General features: G+C 38.0%; 1 pseudogene; it reads left to right on the top strand.

The window, feature by feature from the left end:
• Positions 1-4: 4 nt before the first annotated feature.
• On the top strand, positions 5-27,607 carry LOC108704829 (annotated as a pseudogene).
• Positions 27,608-27,982: the final 375 nt, after the last annotated feature.

Raw genomic sequence — 27,982 nt, 5'->3', positions numbered from 1 at the left:
AGAGATGGGGAAAACCCTCAAGCATAAACCTGAGAAGGAGAAGACAGCGGCTAGAAAACCCAGTCGGTTCGATAGTGCCTCTATTTCTGAAAAAAAAAAAGAGTGCACAGAATCCAAAATGGTGCCTGCGGCAGAGGACAGAGATGATGGAGCTGAATATACTGTAATAGAGAACTCTCTACAATGGAAAACAACGCTGAAGGAGAGCTTGATTTACATGCTTATATTGCCCAACTTCCTTCTAAACCCGATATAAGGGAAATGCTCAAAGAGGCAACAACAACAATCAAAGAGGAAATACAGAATATCAAAAATGATTAGATCACTGGCTGCGCCCACAGATGGTATAGAGTTAAACCTCTGTAAGTACTCTTCTGACCAAACATCTACAGTATATAAGCATATACAACAACAGGACAATATTATTCGTGAACTACAAAGACAGCTAGAGGACCAAGAGAATAGGAGCAGGAGGAATAACATTAGGATAAGGGAAGTGGTTCAAAATGAAGAAATATGCACAGTCCTGCTTCAGATTTTTAAAAGCATACTGAACAGAGAAAGTATACAGAGATAAAGATTGAAAGGGTAGCACCGAGTACAGAAACCAAATGCAGCCCCCCCTTAACTCTCCTCGAGATATCCAATGCTGTATGCACAGTTTTCTCTTAAAGGGATCCTGTCATGGGAAAACATGTTTTTTTCAAAACACATCAGTTAATAGTGCTACTCCAGCAGAATTCTGCACTGAAATCCGTTTCTCAAAAGAGCAAACAGATTTTTTTATATTCAATTTTGAAATCTGACATGGGGCTAGACATTTTGTCAATTTCCCAGCTGCCCCAGTCATCAGACTTGTGCCTGCACTTTAGGAGAGAAATGCTTTCTGGCAGGCTGCTGTTTTTCCTTCTCAATGTAACTGAATGTGTCTCAATGGGACATGGGTTTTTACTATTCAGTGTTGTTCTTAGATCTACCAGGCAGTTGTTATCTTGTGTTAGGAAGCTGCTATCTGGTTACCTTCCCATTGTTCTTTTGTTTGGCTGCTGGGGGGGAAAAGGGAGGGGGTGATATCACTCTAACTTGCAGTACAGCAGTAAAGAGTGATTGACGGTTATCAGAGCACAAGTCACATGACTTGAGGCAGCTGGGAAATTGACTGTCTAGCCCCATGTCAGATTTCAAAATTGAATATAAAATAATCTGTTTGCTCTTTTGAGAAATGGATTTCAGTGCAGAATTCTGCTGGATCCGCACTATTAACTGATTCATTTTGAAAAAAAATTTTTTTCCCATGACAGTATCCCTTTAAGGAAGAAATTTTACCGAAATCCAAAGAGGTCAGTAATCTCACCTAGACAACACTATCAAACTTTTCCAAGACATTGACAGAACAACGCACTATGAATGAAAGATGCTTAAACCACTTACAGATTTCTAAAATTACTAAAGATGGGAAATTGGCAGTAATTTACTCACCAGCAGACACAGAAAACTTTTTCAAAAAATTTCACCTACCTATAATAGACTTACCTGGATGGTTACCAGACCCAGCAAAAGCACCAGAGCTGACGTTTGACCTACAGGGGGAATGGACACAAGCTACCACCCCAAGAGAACACCTCGGACCCCAAAGAGAAAGAGTGAGACCTAGCCATGACTGAATAACCTATACTGGCAAAAGATTATTCTATCTACATCTAAATGACATTTTGTGGAAGAGGACAAGAGGACTCTTACATTTATGTTCGTACAACTAAGACCCAATATGGACCTTTATAAATAGCTCCTCTCCCACTTACTTACATTCCTAGTAACTTTGTGTTCAATGTGACTTTGACTCATCTTCAAGTACATAACTAAATCCTCTAAGTTTTTTTTGGGACAGATACAGTAAGTATTGCAACTTCAGGATTATCCTATTTTATTATGTCTACTCCATGAAAAGTGCTTAAAACACTTCGGCTTAAGTTTGTAACAAAAGTTTTTGTTTTGAAGGTGACATATTGATTTTCATGCATTACTGTACTATTCTCTTGTCATTTGAGTTGATATATACCTAATACACTTTACTTATTACATATGTAACCTTTAGGTATAAAAATATTTCTATTTCATGAAGTACTCCATAAAGTAGTACTGTACACATTACCCATCATTCCCATCTCCCTGCAGCTTAAAGAAATCGTTCAGTGTAAAAATAAAAACTGGGTAAATAGATAGGCTGTGCAAAATAAAAAAATGTTTCTAATATAGTTAGTTAGCCAAATATGTAATGTATAAAGGCTGGAGTGACTGGATGTATAACATAACAGAACATAACCCAACTTCCTGCTTTTCGACTCTCTTGGTTTCCACTGACTGGTTATCCTGGTTACCAGGCAGTAACCAATCAGAGACTTGAAGGGGGGCCACATGGGTCATTTCTGCTGCTTTTGAATCTGAGCTGAATGCTGAGAATCAATTGCAAACTCACTGAACAGTTATGTACCATGTGGCCCCCCTTAAAGTCGCTGACTAACTCAGAGTTATAGAGCTGAAAAGCAGGTTCAGGTAGTGTTCTGGCTATTATGTTATACATCCAGTCACTCCAGCCTTTATACATTATATTTTTGGCTAACTAACTATATTAGAAACATTTTTTATTTTGCACAGCCTATCTATTTAAACAGTTTTTATTTTCACGCTGAACTATTCCTTTAATCATGCTGGATCAGAGATGATATGGAGGCAGTGTAACTACTGTAAGCTATATGACCATATCTCCATCTCCCTCTATCCCTATATATGCAACATTATTGCTTATTACATTATGTCTGACATATATGGACTGTACAGTCCTCTCATTTAATGTCAATGTCATTAATGAGCCAGTTAAAGGAGAACTAAAGCCTAACTGAAGACTTGGGCTACAAATGTTGTACATTATTTTTTGGGATTCTGCACCAGCCCAAGGCAACCACAGCCCTAAAGATCTATGTCTCCAAAGATGCCTCAGTAGCCCCATCTTCTTTTCTGAACCACTTCAGGCACTCCCCTTATTCACTGCATATGCTCTGTGCTGCTGTCACTTACTGAGCTTAGGGACCCACTCACAATATACAGTACACATATAATAGAAATGTTACAATATAAGGCTGATTAGTAATTAATACAGATAATTACTACATGACAGCACAGAAACCAGTGCAATTAGCATCAGAATTGAATAATCAGTCCTGTAGCATCAGCATATATTACAGACAAACCTCATTTTCTGCTTGATAATTTGCGACAACCCCTAAGCTTAGCTTCCCAACAGCTGCTCAGAGTGTCACGGACACTTTCCAAGATGGTGTCCCTCTGTGACAAGTTTGAAGTCCTGGATCATTTCTGCTATTGAGAAGCTAAAACTTTAGGATGGTGTAATAAGTTCAGTATATAAAATATGGCATGTTTGGCCATATTCATTTTTAGGGTTTAGTTTTCCTTTAAGAGAGCTCAGATTTTTGATGAATGTATAAAAATCAAAGCCTTGATAGTAATGATTAAAGAAAACCACTTACCTAAATTGAATATTAAGTCATATTCACATATTTATTTGAGAAATTAACCTTAAATTTCATTATGGGTAATAACTTTAATTCACAAAGATATACCTGTCAATTATATATACCCGTTATCTGACAATGAGGGGCGGTATATAATAATAAAAGGGAAACTAGCTAACCAAATATGTACAAAAGCAAACATCTATGTTGTCAATTCAGGACAGGATTCATATATAAGATATTTTATGAATGTTCTTGAAAAATTTGCTGAAGAGTTTATTATCCTGGGAGGAGGTTTTAATCTTACAATTAATCCTCTGACAGACTCTTTCTCCTCAAAAAGCAATATCTCACATATATATATTTTTTCTTAATCATATGTTATAATATGATTTATACCTGCTTGATATATGGAAGGTATTAAATCTCATAAAGAGATATTTCACACACTTTTCAACCACTGAGCCTGAAAGGGCCTTTGATATTGTTTCCTGGGTTTTCAAGATGTTAGCCGGTTTTGGCCTTGGACAAAAAAAATCAGACAAAGAATAGGGATGTAGCGAACGTCGGAAAAAAAGTTCGCGAACATATTCGCGAACTTGCGCAAAAATGCGAGCGGTTCGCGAACGGTTCGCGAACCCCATAGACTTCAATGGGAAGGCGAACTTTAACATCTAGAAAAGACATTTCTGGCCAGAAAAATGATTTTAAAGTTGTTTAAAGGGTGCAACGACCTGGACAGTGGCATGCCAGAGGGGGATCAAGGGCAAAAATGTATCTGAAAAATCTGCCTGTGTGTGCTTGGAAGAGATAGTGTAGGGGGAGAGCTGTTAGTGATTTCAGGGACAGATGATAGTAAGTTTGCTGGCTAGTAATCTGCTTGATACTGCTCTGTATTGGAGGGACAGAAGTCTGCAGGGATTTGAGGGACATTTTAGCTTAGGTAGCTTTGCTGGCTAGTAATCTACTGTTCTCTTTAAACAACTGCCATACGTTGACCTTGTAGGCATTGTTTGCCCAGTTTTTTTGGACGCAGCCACTGAAGCACAGTTGCCAGAAAAAATATGCCATATAAATGCTGAAAATAGTCATTTTTCGCCATACGTTGACCTTGTAGACATTGTTTGCCCAGTTTTTTTGGACGCAGCCACTGAAGCACAGTTGCCAGAAAAAATATGCCATATAAATGCTGAAAATAGTAATTTTTCGCCATACGTTGACCTTGTAGACATTGTTTGCCCAGTTTTTTTGGTTGCAGCCACTGAAGCACAGTTGCCAGAAAAAATATGCCACATAAATGCTGAAAATAGTCATTTTTTGCCATATACGTTGAGTCAACGTATGGCAAAAAATGACTATTTTCAGCATTTATATGGCATATTTTTTCTGGCCTCTGTGCTTCAGTGGCTGTGGCCAAAAAAACTGGGCAAACAATGCCTACAAGGTCAACGTCGTTGACCTTGTAGGCATTGTTTGCCCAGTTTTTTTGGCCACAGCCACTGAAGCACAGAGGCCAGAAAAAATATGCCATATAAATGCTGAAAATAGTCATTTTTTTGGTCGCAGCCACTGAAGCACAGTTGCCAGAAAAATTATGCCATATAAATGCTGAAAATATAAATTTTTTTGGTTGCAGCCACTGAAGCACAGAGGCCAGAAAAATTATGCCATATAAATGCAGAAAATATGCATTTTTTTGGTCGCAGCCACTGAAGCACAGTTGCCAGAAAAAATATGCCATATAAATGCTGAAAATAGTAATTTTTTTGGTTGCAGCCACTGAAGCACAGAGGCCAGAAAAATTATGCCATATAAATGCAGAAAATATGCATTTGTTTGGTCGCAGCCACTGAAGCACAGTTGACAGAAAAATTATGCCATATAAATGCTGAAAATATAAATTATTTTGGTTGCAGCCACTGAAGCACAGAGGCCAGAAAAATTATGTCATATAAATGCAGAAAATAGGCATTTTTTTGGTCGCAGCCACTGAAGCACAGAGGCCAGAAAAAATTAAACCAGTAGGGTTTGCACCCTAGTTTGTAACGGTGGTGGAGGGAGGAGGAGGACGCTAAAGGACAGCTGTGTGTGGAGTCATGAGGCTTGAAGAGAAGGACAGCTGCATAGAAGTCAGAACAAGTCTTCCGGCGTGCAGTAACCCTCCGAGATCCACCCCTCATTCATTTTAATAAAGGTCAGGTAATCGACACTTTTGTGACCTAGGCGAGTTCTCTTCTCAGTTACAATCCCTCCTGCTGCACTGAAGGTCCTTTCTGAGAGCACACTTGAGGCTGGGCAAGACAAGAGGTTCATGGCAAATTGTGACAGCTCTGGCCACAGATCAAGCCTGCGCACCCAGTAGTCCAGGGGTTCATCGCTCCTCAGAGTGTCGATATCTGCAGTTAATGCCAGGTAGTCCGCTACCTGCCGGTCGAGGCGTTCTTTGAGGGTGGATCCAGAAGGGTTGTGGCGCTGCCTTGGACAGAAAAACATTTGCATGTCTGACGTTACAGACTGGCCAAAGGGCTTTGTCCTTGCAGGTGTGCTCGTGGCAGGATTACTGGCACCTCTGCCCCTGGAATGTTGATGAGTTCCTGAAGTGACATCACCCTTAAAAGCATTGTACAACATGTTTTGCAGGCTGGTTTGTAAATGCCGCATCTTTTCGGACTTGTGGTATGTTGGTAACATTTCTGACACTTTATGCTTGTACCGAGGGTCTAGTAGCGTTGCGACCCAGTACAGGTCCTTCTCCTTAAGCCTCTTGATACGGGGGTCCTTCAACAGGCATGACAGCATGAAAGACCCCATTCTCACAAGGTTGGATGCAGAGCTATCCATCTCCGCTTCCTCATTATCAAGGACTGCATCATCCACGGTCTCCTCCCCCCAGCCACGTACAAGACCAGGGGTCCCCAAAAGGTCACCACTAGCCCCCTGGGAAGCCTGCTCCTGTTGGTCCTCCTCCTCCTCCTCCACAAAGCCACCTTCCTCCTCTGACTCCACTTCTGGCACCTCTCCCTGCGTTGCAGCAGGTGCCTGGGTTCGTTCTGGTGATTCCGACCAGAAATCGCGCGCTTCCAGCTCCTCGTCACGCTGGTCTACAGCCTCATCTGTCACTCGTCGCACGGCACGCTCCAGGAAGAAAGCGAAGGGTATTAGGTCGCTGATGGTGCCTTCGGTGCGACTGACCATATTTGTCACCTCTTCAAAAGGTCGCATGAGCCTGCAGGCATCGCGCATAAGCACCCAGTAACGGGGGAAAAAAATCCCCAGCTGTGCAGATCCAGTCCTACCACCCAGTTCAAAAAGGTACTCGTTGACGGCCCTTTGTTGTTGCAGCAGACGTTCCAACATAAGGAGCGTTGAATTCCAGCGAGTCTGGCTGTCAGAAATCAAACGCCTGACTGGCATGTTGTAGCGCTGCTGAATGTCAGCAAGGCGTGCCATGGCTGTGTAGGAACGTCTGAAATGGGCCGACACCTTTCTGGACTGGGTGAGAACGTCCTGGAATCCTGGGTACTTGGAGACAAAACGTTGGACTATTAAATTTAACACATGTGCCATGCAGGGCACATGTGTTAAATTGCCTAGTCTCAACGCTGCCAACAGATTGCTTCCATTGTCACACACCACTTTTCCGATCTGCAGTTGGTGTGGGGTCAGCCACCGATCGGCCTGTGACTGCAGAGATGACAGGAGTACAGATCCGGTATGGTTTTTGCTTTCCAGGCACGTCATCCCCAAGACAGCGTGACAACGGCGTACCTGGCACGTCGAATAGCCTAGGGGGAGCTGGGGGTGCACAGGTGTGGAGGAGGAGAAGGAGGACCCAGCAGCAGAGTAAGAAGAAGAAGAAGACGAGGTAGAGAGCGATGGAGGAGTAGAGGTGGTGGCAGAACCGCGTGCAATCCGTGGCGGTGACACCAACTCCACTGTTGTTGTTGAGCTACCCATTCCCTGCTTCCCAGCCATTACCAAGTTCACCCAGTGGGCAGTGTAGGTGACATACCTGCCCTGACCATGCTTGGAGGACCATGCGTCAGTAGTCATATGGACCTTTGGCCCAACACTAAGTGACAGAGATGCGGTAACTTGGCTCTGCACATGTTGGTACAGGTGTGGTATTCCCTTTTTAGAAAAAAAATTGCGGCTGGGTACCTTCCACTGCGGTGTCCCAATTGCTACAAATTTGCGGAAGGCCTCAGAGTCCACCAGCTGGTATGGTAAAAGCTGGCGGGCTAAGAGTGCAGACAAGCCAGCTGTCAGACGCCGGGCAAGGGGGTGACAGTCAGACATTGGCTTCTTACGCTCAAACATGGCCTTCACAGAAACTTGGCTGGTGGCAGATGACTGGGAATGGGAACAGGTGGTCAAGGTGGAAGGCAGAGTGGAGGGTGGTTCAGACGGGTCAAGGAGAGCAGAGGTAGAGCAGTAAGATGCTGGACCAGAAGGAGTGTGGCTTTTAGTTTGCCTGTTGCCTTTGAGGTGTTGCTCCCAAAGTGCTTTGTGCTTGCCGCTCATGTGCCTTCGCATAGAAGTTGTACCTATGTGGCTGTTGGGCTTACCAAGGCTCAGTTTCTGACTGCACTCATTGCAAATTACAATGCTTTTGTCAGAGGCACACACATTAAAAAAATCCCACACTGCTGACTTTTTGGAAGTGTGCGATCTGGCGGTAACAGTAGAAGTTGGCGGAGTTGGCGGTATTGGCGGCAATGGCGGGTGCGTTGGCCGGCTGAACACAGGTGCCGATACATGTTGTTGCCCTGCTGATCCCTGCGGGCTGTCCTCCCTGCTTCTTCTAAGTCTTATTCTCCTACTGCCTCTCTGACTCTCCGTCTCTCCATCTGAACTACCCTCCTCTTGCTCTCTTCTACTAGGCACCCACAAAACATCAATCTCCTCATCATCATTCTCCTCAGATGCATCAATTTCTTCTGACACATCACAGAAGGAAGCAGCAGCGGGGACCTCCTCCTCATCACTCATTATGTCCATCTCTATCGTGTTCTCTGCCAGAATTAAATCTGGTGTAAGGTCCTCATCTCCTTCATCTTCTTCTGGCAATAATGGTTGCGCATTACTCAGTTCAAGAAACTCATTGGAAAATAACTCCTCTGACCCCAGTGAAGAAGGGGCACCGGTGGTGGAGGAAGTGTTACGTGGGGTGGCCATAGCAGTGGAGGATGAGGAGGATGTTGTGGTAAAGTTAGAAACGGTAGAGGATGGGGTGTGCTGTGTAAGCCAGTCAACTACCTCTTCAGCATTTTGGGAGTTCAGGGTCATTGGCTTTTTAAAACTGGGCAATTTGCTAGGGCCACAGGATTGCATAGCAGCACGGCCCCTAGCACGGCCTCTGCGTGGCGGCCTGCCTTTGCCTGGCATTATTTTTAAAAAAACAACAACAACAACAAAAACTCAGTTGGTTTTTCTGGAAACGATAATACACACAGCTAGATGGCGGGTTGAAGAAAACACTGTGCAAATAATGCCTACAAAGTCAACGTATACACTACTACAGCGGTGGATACGGATTACGTAAAATATATGAATGCTGCTTGAAAAAAAGTAACTCAAGTGGTTTTTCTAGAGACGATAATATTATCAATATTTAGACAAAATGTGAACAAGGTCACACAGCTCGATGGCGGGTTGAAGAAAACACTGTGCAAATAATGCCTACAAGGCCAACGTATACACTACTACAGCGGTGGATACGGATTACATAAAATATATGAATGCTGCTTGAAAAAAAGTAACTCAAGTGGTTTTTCTAGAGACGATAATATTATCAATATTTAGACAAAATGTGAACAAGGTCACACAGCTCGATGGCGGGTTGAAGAAAACACTGTGCAAATAATGCCTACAAGGCCAACGTATACACTACTACAGCGGTGGATACGGATTACGTAAAATATATTATGGCTGCTTGAAAAAAGTGACTCCGGTGTTTTTTCTGGAGACGGTAATATTATGGATATTTAGACAGAATGGGAACAAGGTCACACAGCTCGATGGCGGGTTGAAGAAAACAGTGTGCAAATAATGCCTACAAGGCCAACGTATACACTACTACAGCGGTGGATACGGATTACGTAAAATATATTATGGCTGCTTGAAAAAAGTGACTCCGGTGTTTTTTCTGGAGACGGTAATATTATGGATATTTAGACAGAATGGGAACAAGGTCACACAGCTCGATGGCGGGTTGAAGAAAACAGTGTGCAAATAATGCCTACAAGGCCAACGTATACACTACTACAGCGGTGGATACGGATTACGTAAAATATATGAATGCTGCTTGAAAAAAGTGACTCCGGTGTTTTTTCTGGAGACGGTAATATTATGGATATTTAGACAGAATGGGAACAAGGTCACACAGCTCGATGGCGGGTTGAAGAAAACAGTGTGCAAATAATGCCTACAGGGCAAATAATGCCTAAAAGGTCAACTTATACACTACTACAGCGGTAGTAAAATAAAAAAAAGTAAAATAAAAAAAAAATGAATATTAAAAAAAAAAAATTAAAGTTGGTGCTGCTGAACTACTAGGAGCAGCAGATTAGCACACCAGTCCCACTCCCCAACACTGCTAGACTAATAGCACTGGGCTCTTATAGTAGTAGTAGTAGTAGTAGTAGTAAAACAACAAAAAATAAATAAAAGCAGTCCTTACAAGGACTACTGTTATTGCAGCAGTCAGCAGATGAGATCAGAAGCAGGACAGCTGCCCACTGCAGCTACATACAGAGCACTGCAGTAGAAGGTAGATTACTAGCCAGCAAAGCTACCTAAGCTAAAATGTCCCTCAAACCCCTGCAGACTTCTGTCCCTCCAATAACAGAGCAGTATCAAAACGATTACTAGCCAGCAAACTTTCAACTGTCCCTGAAATCACTAACAGGCAGCAGCTCTCTCCCTACACTATCTCTTCAGCACACACAGGCAGAGTGAAAAAACGCTGCAGGGCTTCGGTTTTTATAGGGAAGGGGAGTGGTCCAGGGGAGAGCTTCCTGATTGGCTGCCATGTACCTGCTGGTCTGGGGTGAGAGGGCAAAAAAAAGCGCCAACAATGGCGAACCCAAAATGGCGAACGTCGCGCGACGTTCGCGAACTTCCGGCGAGTGCGAACACCCGATGTTCGCGCGAACAAGTTCGCCGGCGAACAGTTCGCGACATCTCTAACAAAGAATTATGGCCTTGTACGACAAACCATCTGCAAGAATAAAAGTGAATGGCATACTGTCCCCAAGAGTTGAGATTCTCCAATTCTTTTTATTCTTGTAATGGAAAAGAAATAATTGGCTTAGTAACACACATTAATAAATTATCTGCAACACCAGCACTTTTATATTCTTTGCCTGCCACTATATGACCTGATATGTTTGGATTTTATATGTGCATATAAAATCCAAACATATCAGGTCATATAGTGGCAGGCAAAGAATATAAAAGTGCTGGTGTTGCAGATAATTTATTAATGTGTGTTACTAAGCCAATTATTTCTCTTCCCAATATACTATGCCTCATGAAAGACTTTGGTGAATTATCTAATTTTAAAGTAAATTATTCCAAATCAGAAAATTTAAATATAAACATCCTGAAAACTACTACTAGTGCGTTAAAACAAAACTTTCCTTTTAAGTGGGCAATATTAAGTACCTGGGAGTAAAGCTCCAATCTGACCTAGAGAAAGATTATGAAGATAACTATATTCTTCTCATAATCTCAATCCAAAAACTACTAGGGAAATATGGAAATTTTCAGCTATGATGGTTTGGAAGAATCCAAGGTATTAAAATTACCAAAATGACTGCACTTATTTGAGGTTCTTCCAATATTCATACCCCAATCTTACTACATGTATTTAAAACCAAAGCTTTATACTCCTCTATGTAACAAAGCAGGAAATAAAATCACAGACACCCCTCCCACATGGAGACAAAAGACTGTCTGAATACCAAGTAATTTTCTCAGTTAGTTCGCAACGATGTTGCTTATCCCTACATATTATTAGAATTGTTACAAATAATTAAAGAACAATCATTGTTTAACAGTCTTGATTCCCTAAAGGATTATAATACAGAAACTGGCATTAATTTGTTAATCCACCGTTTATCTCTTTTCCAAAAAGCAAGCAAGGGACAATTGTTCATTGAGACCATGGGGTGCAAGTGTGTTAAGTTTTTTAATCCAGAAGCATTCTCTCTGGAGAAGCATTTTGGACCTGTCGCCCCCTCTCCTCGGAGGCGGTATGTGATCTATGCCTATATATTTAAATGTAGGTAAATGGTGGCCATTTTCCAGAAAATTTTTGGCCACCGGTTTCGTAGTACAATTATCCCTAAACGCTGTACTTATGTGCATTATAGATAGGTGCATTTTAGGGAGCACATAGTTTTAATATTTCATTTCATTAATAATTTTTTTCATTTTTAGTTTTAATTTTTAGTAATTTGTATGCCTGAGTTTGTCTCGGGTAACAGTACCTAGGGTAGCCTTAGGATAGTATTGAGTTAATACTGTCAGTAAGCGGTGACGAGCAGCCATACGACAACGGGTTGCAGGTATGAGATAATTGGGTATACGCTACACATCATGTGGAAGAATAGGTATCGGGTTACAGGGGAGGCTCATCTCTTGCTTTCACTCTAGGAACTTCCTCAAACTAAAACATTTAGTAACACTGAGAACAATATCGATTCAATGAAACAAATGTGTTACATTCTTGCTTTGTTTTTAAACTTGTTAACCTTTTTAAGATCATGATAATGATTAACCGTTAGGTGTGATGTAGGGGTATAGGTAATTTTTGGTTTTATTTTTTATGTGTGTTATATACATAGTAAACAGCTAACGTGATTTATGTTAATGATAGTCACTGGGCATTGACGTGAATTATACGTCATTAAGGGTGTTGCTGTATTTAAAGCACGTATTTTGCCATTTTCTGTACCTAGGAGGAGGCCGAAACGTTGGTCATATATTTTTAAATAAATCAAGTTTTTTATTTAAGTCCTGTGAGTGCGGCTCATCTTTTGTTCTTTATTTGGATTTTTCTGATTCTGCACCCAGGCATATTTAACGCTGCTGTCGAGAGTGCCGGTATCTTTGTGCATTATATATATATATATATATATATATATATATATATATATATATATATATATATATATATATATATATATATATAGACAAATACAAGATTCCTCTGCACTCAACCCATTATCAATATATTTAAGACAGAGACATTTTGTGCATACTGCTACTGAAAAATGCCTTACCCTTTAAACAAAACAGGGATTGTTTGTCCATATATTGCAATATATTTAAGCTGGCCAACTACGTCAAAGTCATCCCATATCTGGCCAGTCCTATGCTCAATTTTCATCTGATTCATTAAGAATTCTATGGTTTAATTATACATTTTATAAAAGGGACGAATACGTTTTACCTGCAACTTACTAGCTGCTTTCAAAGTAAAACTCCCAAACTTGGCTGCCCTTTTATTAGACACCAGTGGGATCACCTGACTATAGTTGGAGGGGGTGGGAGCTACAACATGGAGCTGGTCACTGCTCTTGTAGAACTATAACAAACAAGGGAAAGTTGTGCTCACCACTAGTTTTTAAAAACATTAGGCGGGGGTGCAATGAGGGTGTGACCACAAAAAACATATAGACAAATACAAGATTCCTCTGCACTCAACCCATTATCAATATATTTAAGACAGAGACATTTTGTGCATACTGCTACTGAAAAATGCCTTACCCTTTAAACAAAACAGGGATTGTTTGTCCATATATTGCAATATATTTAAGCTGGCCAACTACGTCAAAGTCATCCCATATCTGGCCAGTCCTATGCTCAATTTTCATCTGATTCATTAAGAATTCTATGGTTTAATTATACATTTTATAAAAGGGACGAATACGTTTTACCTGCAACTTACTAGCTGCTTTCAAAGTAAAACTCCCAAACTTGGCTGCCCTTTTATTAGACACCAGTGGGATCACCTGACTATAGTTGGAGGGGGTGGGAGCTACAACATGGAGCTGGTCACTGCTCTTGTAGAACTATAACAAACAAGGGAAAGTTGTGCTCACCACTAGTTTTTAAAAACATTAGGCGGGGGTGCAATGAGGGTGTGACCACAAAAAACATATAGACAAATACAAGATTCCTCTGCACTCAACCCATTATCAATATATTTAAGACAGAGACATTTTGTGCATACTGCTACTGAAAAATGCCTTACCCTTTAAACAAAACAGGGATTGTTTGTCCATATATTGCAATATATTTAAGCTGGCCAACTACGTCAAAGTCATCCCATATCTGGCCAGTCCTATGCTCAATTTTCATCTGATTCATTAAGAATTCTATGGTTTAATTATACATTTTATAAAAGGGACGAATGCGTTTTACCTGCAACTTACTAGCTGCTTTCAAAGTAAAACTCCCAAACTTGGCTGCCCTTTTATTAGACACCAGTGGGATCACCTGACTATAGTTGGAGGGGGTGGGAGCTACAACATGGAGCTGGTCACTGCTCTTGTAGAACTATAACAAACAAGGGAAAGTTGTGCTCACCACTAGTTTTTAAAAACATTAGGCGGGGGTGCAATGAGGGTGTGACCACAAAAAACATATAGACAAATACAAGATTCCTCTGCACTCAACCCATTATCAATATATTTAAGACAGAGACATATATATATATATATATATAGAATAGCACAAATAAGAACAAAAAGTCTCATTTCGCAAAGTAATACTCTTTCTTATTATGTTATTACATTGCGAGTTTTAATTACGCATTGCGAAGATTGGCGCAAACTATAAAATCCGCAAACCTTTTTCCACTGTCATTTTCAAATCAACAAGATCATTAAAATCAGAATACAGTAGCGGATCAGTTTTAGTTTGGCTGACATAAGATTCAGAGAAATACAAATATTAACAGAATAGGTTGAATTTGGTAAAATCCTCAACTGAATACTGGGGCAGTAATTCAAACATCTTTGTTTTCAGTAAAGATCTGTACTATCTGATGATGGTGCTGATCAATGATCAAACTTACCATTGCTTAGTACACTGTATATAGAATTTTGTTTTTTCAAGCAACAAGTAATCTGATTAATATATACTGTATATCAATAGGAAATTAGAAAATGACAGATGAAGATGACAAAGGCCAAAGCCTGGTGCCTTTTTAAGAAGCTTTGAACAGAAAACTCAGATGAAATTCTATGCCGCTTATATCTATACTGAATATCATGCTGCAATATTTATACTAGCAATAGATTCCTAATTTTTTGCATATGAAGTGCTCATGCCTCATGTATGGCATTACCTTAATAAATATATTATTTGAATGTTTGGATTTACTGCTGGGCATCTGTAAATGTTTTTCCATAAATGTATTTTTCTGATTGTTTCTATGCAGAAAGTAATTGCAAAATTGTTAATATAACATATTTGAATTACAAATTAATAAAGAAGAGCTCTACATTTTACAGTGAATACTTTACACCCCCATCTGTCACACACATCCAATATGATATTTCAAAGAAAATAAATTAATAAAGCTTGCATGGAGAGATGGAGACATCCAATCCAATTCACTCATTCAGGCACTTGATGACCTAAAGCATCAGTTCTCAAACCTGTCCACAGGCCTAACCAGCAGTGCATGCATTCTTAATAACAAGAATAAAGGAGCAAGTATCTTACTAGCTATGCTTCCCCAAAGTTTCTCATACTATATCCACAAAACGTGTAGTCTAAGAACGTAAGAGAACCGAGGGCCTAGAGAATTATGTGGAAGAACATGTATACTGACAGAAATAATATGTGTTATGTCTAAACATAAGATGGGCTTTTTATTTACAGTGCTCCCAATGGAAAATGTAAGATTTCCAATCCAACAATACAGCGACTTACAGTAAAAAGTCATCAGTGAACATAAAGAATTTTTCCATTTTGGGGCTATAGAAAAATAAGTACCAAATGCTGGCAGAAAGTAAAATAACATAACCTTTAATACAGTTCTTTCAACTATGTGGTTGTTAAAGGGATACTGTCGTGGGAAAAAAACATTTTTTTCAAAATGAATCAGTTAATAGTGCTGCTCCAGCAGAATTTTGCGCTGAAATCCATTTCTCAAAAGAGCAAACAGATTTTGTTATATTCAATTTTGAAATCTGACATGGGGCTAGACATATTGTCAATTTCCCAGCTGCCCCAAGTCATGTGACTTGTGCTCTGATAAACTTCAATCACTCTTTACTGCTGTACTGCAAGTTGGAGTGATATCACCCCCTCCCTTTTCCCCCCCAGCAGCCAAACAAAAGAACAATGGGTAGGTAACCAGATAACAGCTCACTAACACAAGATAACAGCTGCCTGGTAGATCTAAGAATAACACTCAATAGTAAAAACCCATGTCTCACTGCACAACAGCCTGCCAGAAAGCATTTCTCTCCTAAAGTGCAGGCACAAGTCACATGACCAGGGGCAGCTGGGAAATTGACAAAATGTCTAGCCCCATGTCAGATTTCAAAATTGAATATAAAAAAAACTGTTTGCTCTTTTGAGAAATGAATTTCAGTGCAGAATTCTGCTGGAGTAGCACTATTAAAGGGGTTGTTCACCTTCCAAACACTTTTTTCAATTTAGTTGTTTTTAGATTGTTCCCTAGAAATAATGACTTTTTCCAATTACTTTCCATTATTTATTTTTTACGTTTTTTCCAAAATCTAAGTTTAAAGTTGAATGTCCCTGTCTCTGGTGTTTCAGTCTGGCAGCTCAGTAATCCAGGTGCAGATTCTGAACTGTTACAATTTTGCAACATTTAGTTGATACATTTCTCAGCAGCATCTCTGGAGTATTAGCAACAATTGTATCAATTCTAACAGCTGCCTGTAATGAAACCCAGAGATTCTGCTCAGCAGGGACAAAGATAAGAAATGTATCAACTAAATGTATCAATTTAGAACTGTTTACAGGATCGGCGACCCCCCCTCCCAGAGCTGCTTCAGAAGGAGAGAAATGACACTTTATACTTCAATATTAGAAAAACCATGACACATAGAAAATAGAAAGTCATTGGAAAAAGTCGTTATTTCTGGTGATCTATCTGATAACAACTAGTTGTTTGAAGGTGAACAACCCCTTTAACTGATGCGTTTTGAAAAAAACATGTTTTCCGATGACAGGATCCCTTTAAGTCTCATTGGGTACAAGCTTGCCCAGCCAAAGTCTGATAGTGATGCTAACAGTTTTAGCTGGGATTTTAAACTCAAGAGTGCTATTATTAACCTTATCTCTTATGGAATAACTTTTATGCTACATATAACATGGCATGGTTTAAAAACCTGGAATAAGCTTTCCAAACACATAAAAAAGTGCACAATGCAGTTTATACTATGCAGTTATTATATTTTCCATGCAGATTATAGCCAAATCGTGCAAGTTGGCTGGTGCATTAAACTGTGCCTTGTTGCATGTTTTATTAGGTGTCTAGAAAACTGTTCTCTTCTCCTATCAATCACCTTTATTCTTTTGCGAATCCTGATGTGCTTGCACATTACCTGAACTGATCCTCTCATTAGTGAATGTTATTTCATCCAAACATCCCATTATGTGCAGTGTACATCAGCCTTTACGCACTACGTTAGTTTAACTGACTGTAATAATTTGAGTGTGTTGACACAGTCAGAATTACAGGTGAAAAGACAAAATGACTAGTAGCTTGGAAACAATAAAGGGTACTTAATTCTAATCAACAATTCATTTTCATGAAGACAAGCAGATGAGCTAGCTGCCTAAAAGAGTTTGATGTGTGCATCCAGATTGTCAGTTTTGAACTAATTATTGAGTCCTGGCCTTGAAGGCTTTGAATGTCATTTCTGCATGCATGGGCTTGACACTAGAAGAAATCTTTACAGGATGAAGCTAACAGAAACCAGAGAGAAAATGCAGGGAGGGGATCTTTCCTCCAAGTTAAGAAAATACACTTTTATTGATTTACTTCAGCTGCTTTGAAAAGTGCTAAATAAACAATAAGATAGACTCAAACATATACAATTGCTAACACCTTTGTTGACAGCAGTTATAATATACAAGACTTTGCATTACAACATAATAAGTATTCCAATCAAAAAGTATTCATTTTAAGGCACTATATTATCACATACCTTTAAGTCTTGACTTTAAAAACATACTGTATAAACCTTGCTGTTACCTTAGTCCCCTGCAATCACCTCTGTAAGCAATCCTATCTCGGCTGAGTGATGCTTACCTTAAAGGGATTCTGTCAGGATTTTTATGGTGTAGTTTTTATTTCTAAATTATACTATTAACTGCAAATACTTAACTCTACCATGTTAAATTTCATTCCTAACCCAAATAGTGTATTTTTTTAATTGTAATATTGGTGGGTAGGCAGCCATCTCGGGTTATTTTGCCTGGTCATGTGCTTTCACAAAGAGCCACTGCTGCATTATGGTTCAGTTTTCAGAGGGGCTATTATTTTTCCTACTCAATGTAACCAAAGGAGTCGCAGTGGGACATGGATTTTTACTATTGCTGTTCATATATCTACCAGGGAGCTGTGATCTGGTTACCTTCCTATTGTTCTGCTGATGGGCTGCTGGGGGGAGGGAGGGGAGGAGGTGTGATGTCACTCCAACTTGCAGTTTATCAGAGCACAAGTCACATGACTGGAGGCACCTGGGAAACTGACAATATGTCTAGGCCCATTCAGATTTCAAAATTAAATATAAAAAAAATCTGTTTGTTCTTTTATAAAACAGATTTCAGTGCAAAAGTCTAGAAGTGTGGAGCATCACTATTAACTGATGCAATTTGGGGAAAAAAGCATGTTTTCCCATGACAGTATCCCTTTAAATTAGTGTTGCAAGAATATTATGGGGGAAATGCTGACTTTCTGAAATGTAAGATTGTCAATAAGGTTTAATGGTTTAAGACATTAGCGAACTTAGTTTTAATAACGATTTAATGACTTCTCATACTGTACTTCTAAACAAATTCTAAACTGTTGTAGGTACAGTATATGCCAACTTTATGTACTAAGCACTAAAATCTCTTTTTTAGCACAAGTCCATTTCAAATACTTTGTAAGCATATTTGTAAAGCAGGTTTCTTTAGGTATCTCAAGTTTAATTTATATTTGAATATATAATGGATGGGGCAGATTTTCATGGGACACACATATACACCCATAATATAGTAGTTTACTGTATGTATGTATATGTTTCTAAACACGTGTTTAAATATGTTGTAAGGAACCCATATCATCTGCCATTAGGTTGTAATGTTAGTTCCACACTTTCAAGTAGTGAAAATTGCAAAATATTTTATTATTTATTTGGACGCTCTTAGCTGCCTTTTGTATAGGGTGCACAGACCTCAGTATTAAATTGGATGATCCACCATATCCGAATGTAATAGTTTTGGGTATTGAAGATCCTTGTCTTTCACCCCTTTGTCCTTCATATGACGTATGGATCGTGCCCTGTGTTTCATCATGCCTCTGACAATGACCTTGGGTTCAGTGGAAAGTAAATGATAAAGTAAAGATGCCTTTACAGCTTTTTGAGGGAACTGTAAAAGCAACCATCTGAAAATGATTTTTACACTTCTAATATCCACTTGAAAACACTTTGTGTATGAATCAGCGAGCCAGAAAATCTGTGTTTTTCTGCAGAAGTCAAGGGATTTGCAAGAGGTGTGAAAAAATCCAAGTTCAGTGTTTATGTATAACACTTCTTGCAATTTAAAAACCTTACAAACCAAACAGTAGCCCAACTGCATACAGAACTTTGCATACTGTAAATAAAATCATCGAGGGTGTTTAAGAAATATAAGTTTTACAAATGGCCATGGAATAGCAGACATTCATTATATAATTATGTTTACTCTTTCTAAGTGATTCATTTTCTTTTGTGCTTCACTTACGTATATCACTATTCAGTAATAACTGAATGATATGAGCAAATGTTTTTTGTCTATAACAGACCTACAATCCAAGACTGACAAAGAGGCATTCTCAGACTTGTATTAATTCATTATTGTGATTACTAGTCTAACAAATACATAGTATAGCAGATAATTACCCCATTACATTGAATACGTCGGACTAGTCTATAGACCACTACCTAGTTTCAATGCAGTAAAGCAATCGTTTGGATCTTGTGCTAAATGCCAATCAATCTGGCCAACTTTCACATCCCCTTAAAGCTGTTTTAGGTGCCAACAGCTGTTCACTAAAGAGCCAACAAATTCCAAAATGTCAGACCAGCAAACTTCACTTCACCTTGTCATTTTAGTGTTTTTTCTTTCTTTGCTTGCTTTCACACTTTAGACCTAGATCAGTGTCAAAAAAACATTCTACTCTACTTCTACTGTATTCATCTATTTTATCTTTATCTGTATGTAAAGGTTCATGCAATTCGTGAACCATGTTCATTCATTAAAAGCTGCAGTATCTTCAAAACTTCCTGTGCACTGTTTAAGAAAAAGTTCTGCTGCATATTTGCAGGATTAAGATCGTTCATTATGTAAGAGTTTTGCATCAAAACAGGGTTTGGAGCAAAAATCGAATGAATTAGTAAACAGTTGACAAATTAACTGCTCATTCCGAAACATTGCTGGTGCTTCAGTCAGTAAGGAACTGACCTATATAAAATATGTCATTGCTATGTAGCTCATAGCATGCTGAGGTTTTGTGAAAGACTAATCTGCTTAGGGAATGGGTGCTGTATAGTCCAATTTTCTGTTGCCCTACTAAAAATCATTACTATGGTTAATACTGGTCATTGTAAAATATATTTCTCTTTTTGCATGAGCGCCCTATCAGTTCTTAATTCGTTAGCTCATAAGTACATAATGAGCAAATCCAAGACAATGTCATTAATGCTTCACTGAACTATGACATTAAAGATTTTCCTTGGTTTAAGAAAGATTACAGCTTAACTTTATCTTAATAAATCTTATAGAGTATGGAAAGAAGAAAAGCTCAGTTTATGACCAAATATTAATGGGCAATGAAAGTGAGGGGAGAGGGAGACATGGATAAACAGAGGGAAAGAAGATGAGGGACAGTTCTTTGGAGGCTGGTAGGTGCCAGAGCTTTTTAAAATCAGCTCAGCTGCCTAAAGCTCCTTTATACTATATATCCAGACCAGGGTGCAAGGCTACAAGTATTTTCGACACTGCATCATTGCATTATGCAAATCCTTGTTCCCGTTACCAAGGGAAGATTCACCCATCAATATGGCCTGCTCTTGGACACTTGGACCTAACATCTACAAGGAGTTCACTTGAGCATCTGCAAATGCAATATGCATCCAAATTCTGCACTTTGAACTGGACGCATAAATGGCACAAGGTACAAACAACACCAGCACTGCAGCCATATGCTTTGTGTCCATTTTAACTTTTAAATCCAGTAATGGTAAATGAGTCACAGAGGTTTAAAGAAACACAATCAGAGCAAGCATCACATAAACATTTTAGTAAAGGATAAACTGTAAAAAAAATATACCTAAGGTTTAAGGAGAGTTATGGTTTGTTAGTTCATTGACAAACTGATATACCATAATGCTCCACAGCATTTAAAAATGCTCCATAATTTGGTTAAAGGAATAAGTCTTAGTGAGAAATGGGTAACTGTTGGGACACACTGGTCAGTAGCCAGCTCAGGATTCTAATGTTGCAAGGGACAAAAAGCTTTAGCCAAGCTAAAGTAAAATCCTAACATATGGGCAAATATGAAACACAAAAGCAAACTGAACATTTGGTCTGATACATTATCCTTCATCATGCTCTCACCATGCATACATGTTGTTTGGTATGATTACAATCCTATTGAAAGGGGCTAGTAGTCATTGGGCCGATTCACTAAAGGTCGAAAAAGTGAGTATTATTTATAGCATGCCTTGGAAATTAAATCACTTCTTATTTTTAAAATTTTTAGAATTCTTATTTTTAGAATTAACGATCAATTCACTAAAAGGTCACTTGTCTAACTTAAGAAGCAATATTTTTACGTTCGTTTTAGCTGAACTGTCTGCGGTAATTTGTAGCATGCGTTATTTTGTGCGTTAATTTGTGAGATATTTTTAGGCATTTGATATTGTCACAAGATTGTCACAAGTTATTAGTAGAATCTAGCACCTAAGACATTTGGGATGCCACTGGCAGAGTAGAAGTCTCTTTTTACAGTATTCTAGTCATTCCTTTCCCTGGGAAACTTAATAAAATTCCAAGATGTGTTAGTAGCTGTAGGTAAGTCTCCAGTTCCTCAGATAGGTCTTTATTTGCTGCCCTACAGCTCCTCACTACATTTTTTTGTATTAATCCATCTGATGTTGTTTAGTAACGCCTACTCCTGGGAGGTGTTACACTTCACAGTAATTATTGCACTATTTTATGCTTGTATGGCTTAAAAGATGTTAGTGAATAATGCGTCAAAATTGTATTCTATAAGTATCACGCTGTGCAGAAATGTAGAATTAACGATTGTAATATGTCTATTAGTGCATGTGAAAATACTTTGATGAATTGTTCCTTAAATAACGCATCGTAATAACGCAAAAAACTGTGCGTTATGGAATAATGAGCTTTTGTGAATCTGCCCCATTGTCATTAATTCAGAAAGCCAGTTTGTTTACTTGAGTTAAAGTAGTGAAAATAAAATTCTGAATACTGTGCTGATTAATTGCCTCTACAGCTTGTTTATTTTGCATTAGTGAGGCAAACTTTAAATTTTTTTTAAAAAAACAAAAATTCCTTGCTCCTAGAGCATTATTTATAAAAAACAAATGTTTTTTATTTATTACAAACAAAACTAGTGAAATTCTCATATTTTCCTCTACTTCGGTAAACTTGAAATTATATGAACTCAAATGTTATTTTATTTATTTATATAAAAAATTCAAATTAAAAAAACTCAACTAAACTAAACCATGAAAAAATATCAATATTGAAAATATCACATTGGTAATCTAGTCATTATTTTAATAGGTCTAAAAGATTCAAAAAATGGGAAAAATGAATAAAATAAACCATATTAATTTTGCGTAGGACAACTGACTTCTACATGACCTCACAAGCTTTTAGATGCTGAAGGTTTATGCAAGGTTATTTCTTTTTTTTGTGTGCTTTTTGCTCTTAATAAATAAATATTAGAATTTTTTTAAAAAAAATCTTTAAAATTCATGATTTGTTGCACAAAAATAATGTCATTGTGCTAAGGAACAAAACCTCAATGTTATAAATAAATGGGATTATTTATTAATGTCCAATTTTTTCTGATCACACCTTTAAACGGGAAAAAATTAAATCTGAATAAAAAAGTACTCCAACTCAGATCTGCCGGGTTCGTGTCGAAGTCAATGGCAGACATTTCAAAGATATCCTGATTGGCACTGGGTTTCGTTGTAGTTTCAGGCTTCAAATCCGAAAAAGTCACAGTTTTCGGTGACAAATATGAAAAATGGGATGATTTAGATTTTTTCACTATTTTATCTTTACATACATTACATACAGATAAAGATAAAATACTGTTTTTTCAAAGACATTTTCAGGGAAATGTATTGATAAATAGGGGGGGAAGTCTGTGTGGATTTGGTCAGAGTGGTTTTCAGAAAATAATTAGAAAATTTTAGGATTTTGATAAATAACCTCTGAAATGTCAAGATTTTAAAATCAACATTGATAAATCAGCCACTTTTTATAACATAATCTATCCTCACACATTAATTACTCCCTCTGAGGCCTAACTCCACTTCAAAATCTCCAGTATTAGCCCCCCCCAACAAGTAGTATCCAAATGGTCAGAGCCACATGGTGAATCTATTTTAAAGCATATCAGAGACCCCTGACCAGTAGAGGAACTACAGGGAAACAACTACTCCTCCTAACTGTCGACAAGCCCAGCCCTATGCTGGATTAACCTTTTAGGCAACTACCTAAACTGAAGGGAACCATAAATATTTGATATCCACATATGTATTCCCTTTTATTTAAAGTTTAACAGGTAAACAGATGGGCTTGATTTAGCTTGAATGAAAAATGTTCTTATGGTACCTGTATCATCAACATCTGGGGGCACATTTATCCAGGGTCGAATTTCGAAGGTTAATAAACCCTAAAATTTGACCCTCGAAGTTAAATCCTTTGAATTCAAATATAGAATTCGAAGGATTTAGAGCAAATGCTTCGATAGAACGATCGAAGTAAAAATCGTTCAATGGAACGATAAAATCGTTCGAATCAAATGATTCAAACGATTTTAAGCGATCGATCAAAGGATTTTTATTTGATCAAAAATTTTTTAGAAAAGTGCTGGGGAAGGTCCCCATAGGCTAACATTACACCTCGGTAGGTTTAAAGTGGCGAAGTATGAAGTCGAAGTATTTTTTAAAGAGACAGTACTTCAAATGGTCGAATAGTCGAATGATTTTTACTTAGAATCGTTCAAATCATTCAATTCGATCGAATTTGTTCGAATTCGTTCGAATTTGACCAATTCGATGATCGAAGTACCCAAAAAATACTTAGAAATTCGAATTTTTTTACATACGAATTCTTCACTCGAGCTTAGTAAATCTGTCCCCTGATGTGTCAGATAAAATCGCTCTAAGGGCCAAATAAAAAGAATTTCCAGATCAGGCATGGTCTTTTTGGTTTGACATTAAACATGGGTAGTAACCCTTAGGCAGAATACGTGTGCTGGAGTACTTTGTTTTGCAGATCAGGCATGGGTCACTTTCTAAATACATACCAGTTTTTATAAATACGTACAGTATGTTATTATGACAATATTTACTATAATTGATCATTTTAGGAAGCTTCCAAACCTAGGAACATGCAAAAAGTAAACATTACAGTAAAGAAATAAGACAAATTGTGTGTTACTAAAAGAGGACATGGATGTAAAGAAAGAAAGAAGACAACTTTAGCTGTGAAAGGGTTAAGCTATCTGCTTGTCTTGTTTACTAATTGAAGCTTATTTTACTTATTATAACTGATGGGATATATCCCCATCTACTTTGCAGGTTGTTCTGTCTGACAATGTGTTAATCTCTCTACACAATCTCTATGCAACTAAATAATCTCCACGTGTTCCTTTACAAGAGAGCTGGAAATCAATCAACCTACACATTAGTATTGATCAAACTGTCCAGTGTAGCCTAGTGCCTCTATGATATTACCTTGTTTGCTGAACGAACTTTTGCTACAATACAACAACAGCATAAACAACAAAAATTGACATCCCCCTAACACACAGTGAAACAAGTGAGAAGAAACAAGATTTATTAAAGTTGTATTTTGCCTTCCTGTGCTATTTCCCTGGAGATCTATGGATGTCTGTAAAATGTGAAGAATAAATATCAATACAATGTCTGATTGTTAGACTATAGCATTTTTTTCAGCACCAATGAAATCCAGAGTAAACCTGAAAATGTGGATCAAAGTGTCCCAAGCATGTGTAGAGAATCGGTAGAGGTGGAAGTGTGAAAAGCTGCAGTTCCTTCTCATACTATTCAGATGTGCTTGTTCAAAATATTAGCCAGCATCGATAGGTAAATAGTGGGCTATTTGGAAAGCCCTAAAGTTAATCTGTGTACAGCCATGTTATGAAAGTGAATGACCTGGGAATGATGGATTGCTGTGTAGAACAGAACAGCAAGAAAAAAACAATAAATGACAAAAGGGCTTTTTACATTTTCCTTACTAGGCAAAAATATATGTATGCAGCAATCCAGGACACATATAAAGGCTGCCTCTTCACATCCTATAACTGTGCTGAAACTTCCATCCATTCAAAATGGGAAAGGTAAGGAAAGTGTGTAAAATATCATATATTCCCTAATGATGCTAAAGAAATCTGATTTAAACCTTTGCCTTCTGCTTACATTGTAGCACAAATAAAATAATCATAGGTGTATAGAAAAAAACGGTGAAAAACGATTTGAGTGAAAGGTTTTAGATGAAAGGTTGTAAATCACACTTTAAATGCAAGGCAAAAATAAAAAGATTTTTCTATAAGCGTAATTTTGATTTAAAGGGTATCTATGTAACTTTTGTCATTGATTTTTAATTATTTATGGTTCTTGAATTATTTTCTTTTTGTCTTTCTTGATCCTGGTTTATTTTTTTTAGTCTCTTAGTTTCTTTTCTTTTATCACATCTCTGGTCTGCCTTTTCCATTTTCCAAGTTCAAAACAGAATCTCACTGAAATATTACATTGATTCAAATATTGTATAACCCTTTTATAAACTAAGAACCTTAGGGGCAAATGTACTTATGTTCGAATATCGAGGGTTAATTAACCCTCGATATTCGACTGTCGAAGTTAAATCCTTCGACTTCGAATATCGATTTTAATACATCGATCGAACGATTTTTCTTCGACCAAAAAAAGATAGCAAAGCCTATGGGAACCTTCCCCATAGGCTAACATTGACTTCGGTAGGTTTTAGGTGGCGAACTAGGGGGTCGAAGTTTTTTTTTAAAGAGACAGTACTTCGACTATCGAATTCGAAGTGGAAGGTCGAAGTAGCCAATTCGATGGTCGAAGTAGCCAAAAAAAAACCATTTGAAATTCGAATTTTTTTTTATTCTTTTCCTTCACTCAAACTAAGTAAATGGGCCACTTAGTGTAAAGAATGTTTATTTCTGTCATTCGCTCACTTGTTCCAGTCCCACTTTATAAAAAAAAAGCACATATTTAACATATTAATGCATCGATCACTTTTTAATTATTTCACTATTAATGAGTTAATACTAAAAATTGAATTTGTGTAACCACATTGCGCTGCAGTATGCTGTAGTTGTTCTATATCAAAACTTAGAAATACTTTAAAATTATTTCCAAATTCTCAAAAAAATAATGTTCACTGCATACTGCTTAATCTCTGGGGTGGGGGAAGGATGAACTGCAAGCCTATTTATTGCCGTCCAGTTTTATGTGCTGAGTAGCTTTTTATAAATAATATCTTCTTTTAAATATTTTTCTACGAGGAGAGAAACTTCCAAGGCCGCTGCTATGAGTGCAGCTCAGAATGTTCTGACCTCTCCTCTTACTTCAATCGCTGCAACTCTATCAGGGTGGAGAATGGAAACTGGATCCTATATGAGCACCCCAGTTACAGGGGACACCAGTATTATCTCTGGAAAGGAGAATATCCAGACTTTCAGAAATGGATGGGCTTCAATGACTACATCAGATCCTGCCGTTTTATTCCCCATGTAAATGTTTTCCAATCTCTCCTCAAATAACCCTAGGATTGCAGGAATAGAAATGAATATCGCCTTTATTCCACATTAATAATGAACAACCCATATTAATATCTATATTAATATATTAAAGGAGGAAAAAGTCTCAGTTGCAAATATTAAGTATCCCTAGTGGTTGTAATCATTACCTGATATTTTGGGCCTGTGCAGTTTTCTGCTAACAGGACCACCGGCCTGGGGTACCATTTGGTGCCCCTCAGCGATTAAGACTTTCCTTCTCCTTTAATATTATAGCTTATATCTTGGAATGTTTTATTGCAAATATTGTCATATTAAATTGTCTTAAACCAATATAAAAACCAATATATATTAAACCAACATAAAGGACAGACCATGCAAAAGCACAGTGTAATGAAACTCTCCAAATGTTAAAATATTCATTAAATATTGATCATTGTCAGTGGGTGCTTATGACACAAAAAAGACATCTGTAATAACACTATTTTTTTCTTTTTTAAAGTACCATGGTCAGTACAAACTAAGAATCTATGAAAGAGGAGATTTCCAAGGGAAGATGATGGAGTTCTTTGATGACTGCCCCAATACTTATGATCGATTCAGTTTCCGCGACATTCACTCCTGCAATGTGTTTGATGGCCACTGGATGTTCTACGAGGAACCCAACTACAAGGGGCGTCAGTAGTACCTGAGACCTGGAGAATATAAGAGATTCAGTGACTGGGGAGTCTCAAGTTCAAGAATTGGATCTTTTAGAAGAGTTCATCATAAGTTTTAATTCATTTTAGACATGTAAAACTACAACTACAGAAAAAATAATTGTCAATAAAAACTTTTAAATTAAAAGATTTCTGATTTATGCGCTGTAACATTATTTTATGGAGGTTTTTTTTTTTAAACCTTTGTTTAGTATTTTCTCAACTTTGAACGAAACAAGTTTTCCTGTCTCCCACACTGTGCACAAACCTCCACATAAAATAAAAGGCACTAGGGGGGTTATTTAGCAAAAATTTGCTTTGCAGGAAAAAATCTGATTTTCACGATTTTTTCTGTTTTTTTTATCCTATTTCCACTTTTTCAAGATTTTTCACCTGAAAACTCACAAAACTTTGGGGTATTGCACGAAACCCAGAGCACATCAAAAAATCATTGG

Source organism: Xenopus laevis, chromosome 1S (genome assembly GCF_017654675.1).
Source record: "Xenopus laevis strain J_2021 chromosome 1S, Xenopus_laevis_v10.1, whole genome shotgun sequence".
Taxonomy (NCBI): Eukaryota; Metazoa; Chordata; class Amphibia; order Anura; family Pipidae; genus Xenopus; species Xenopus laevis.
The sequence above is the reverse complement of the archived record's forward strand: the minus strand, read 5'-3'. Positions and strand labels throughout refer to the sequence as shown.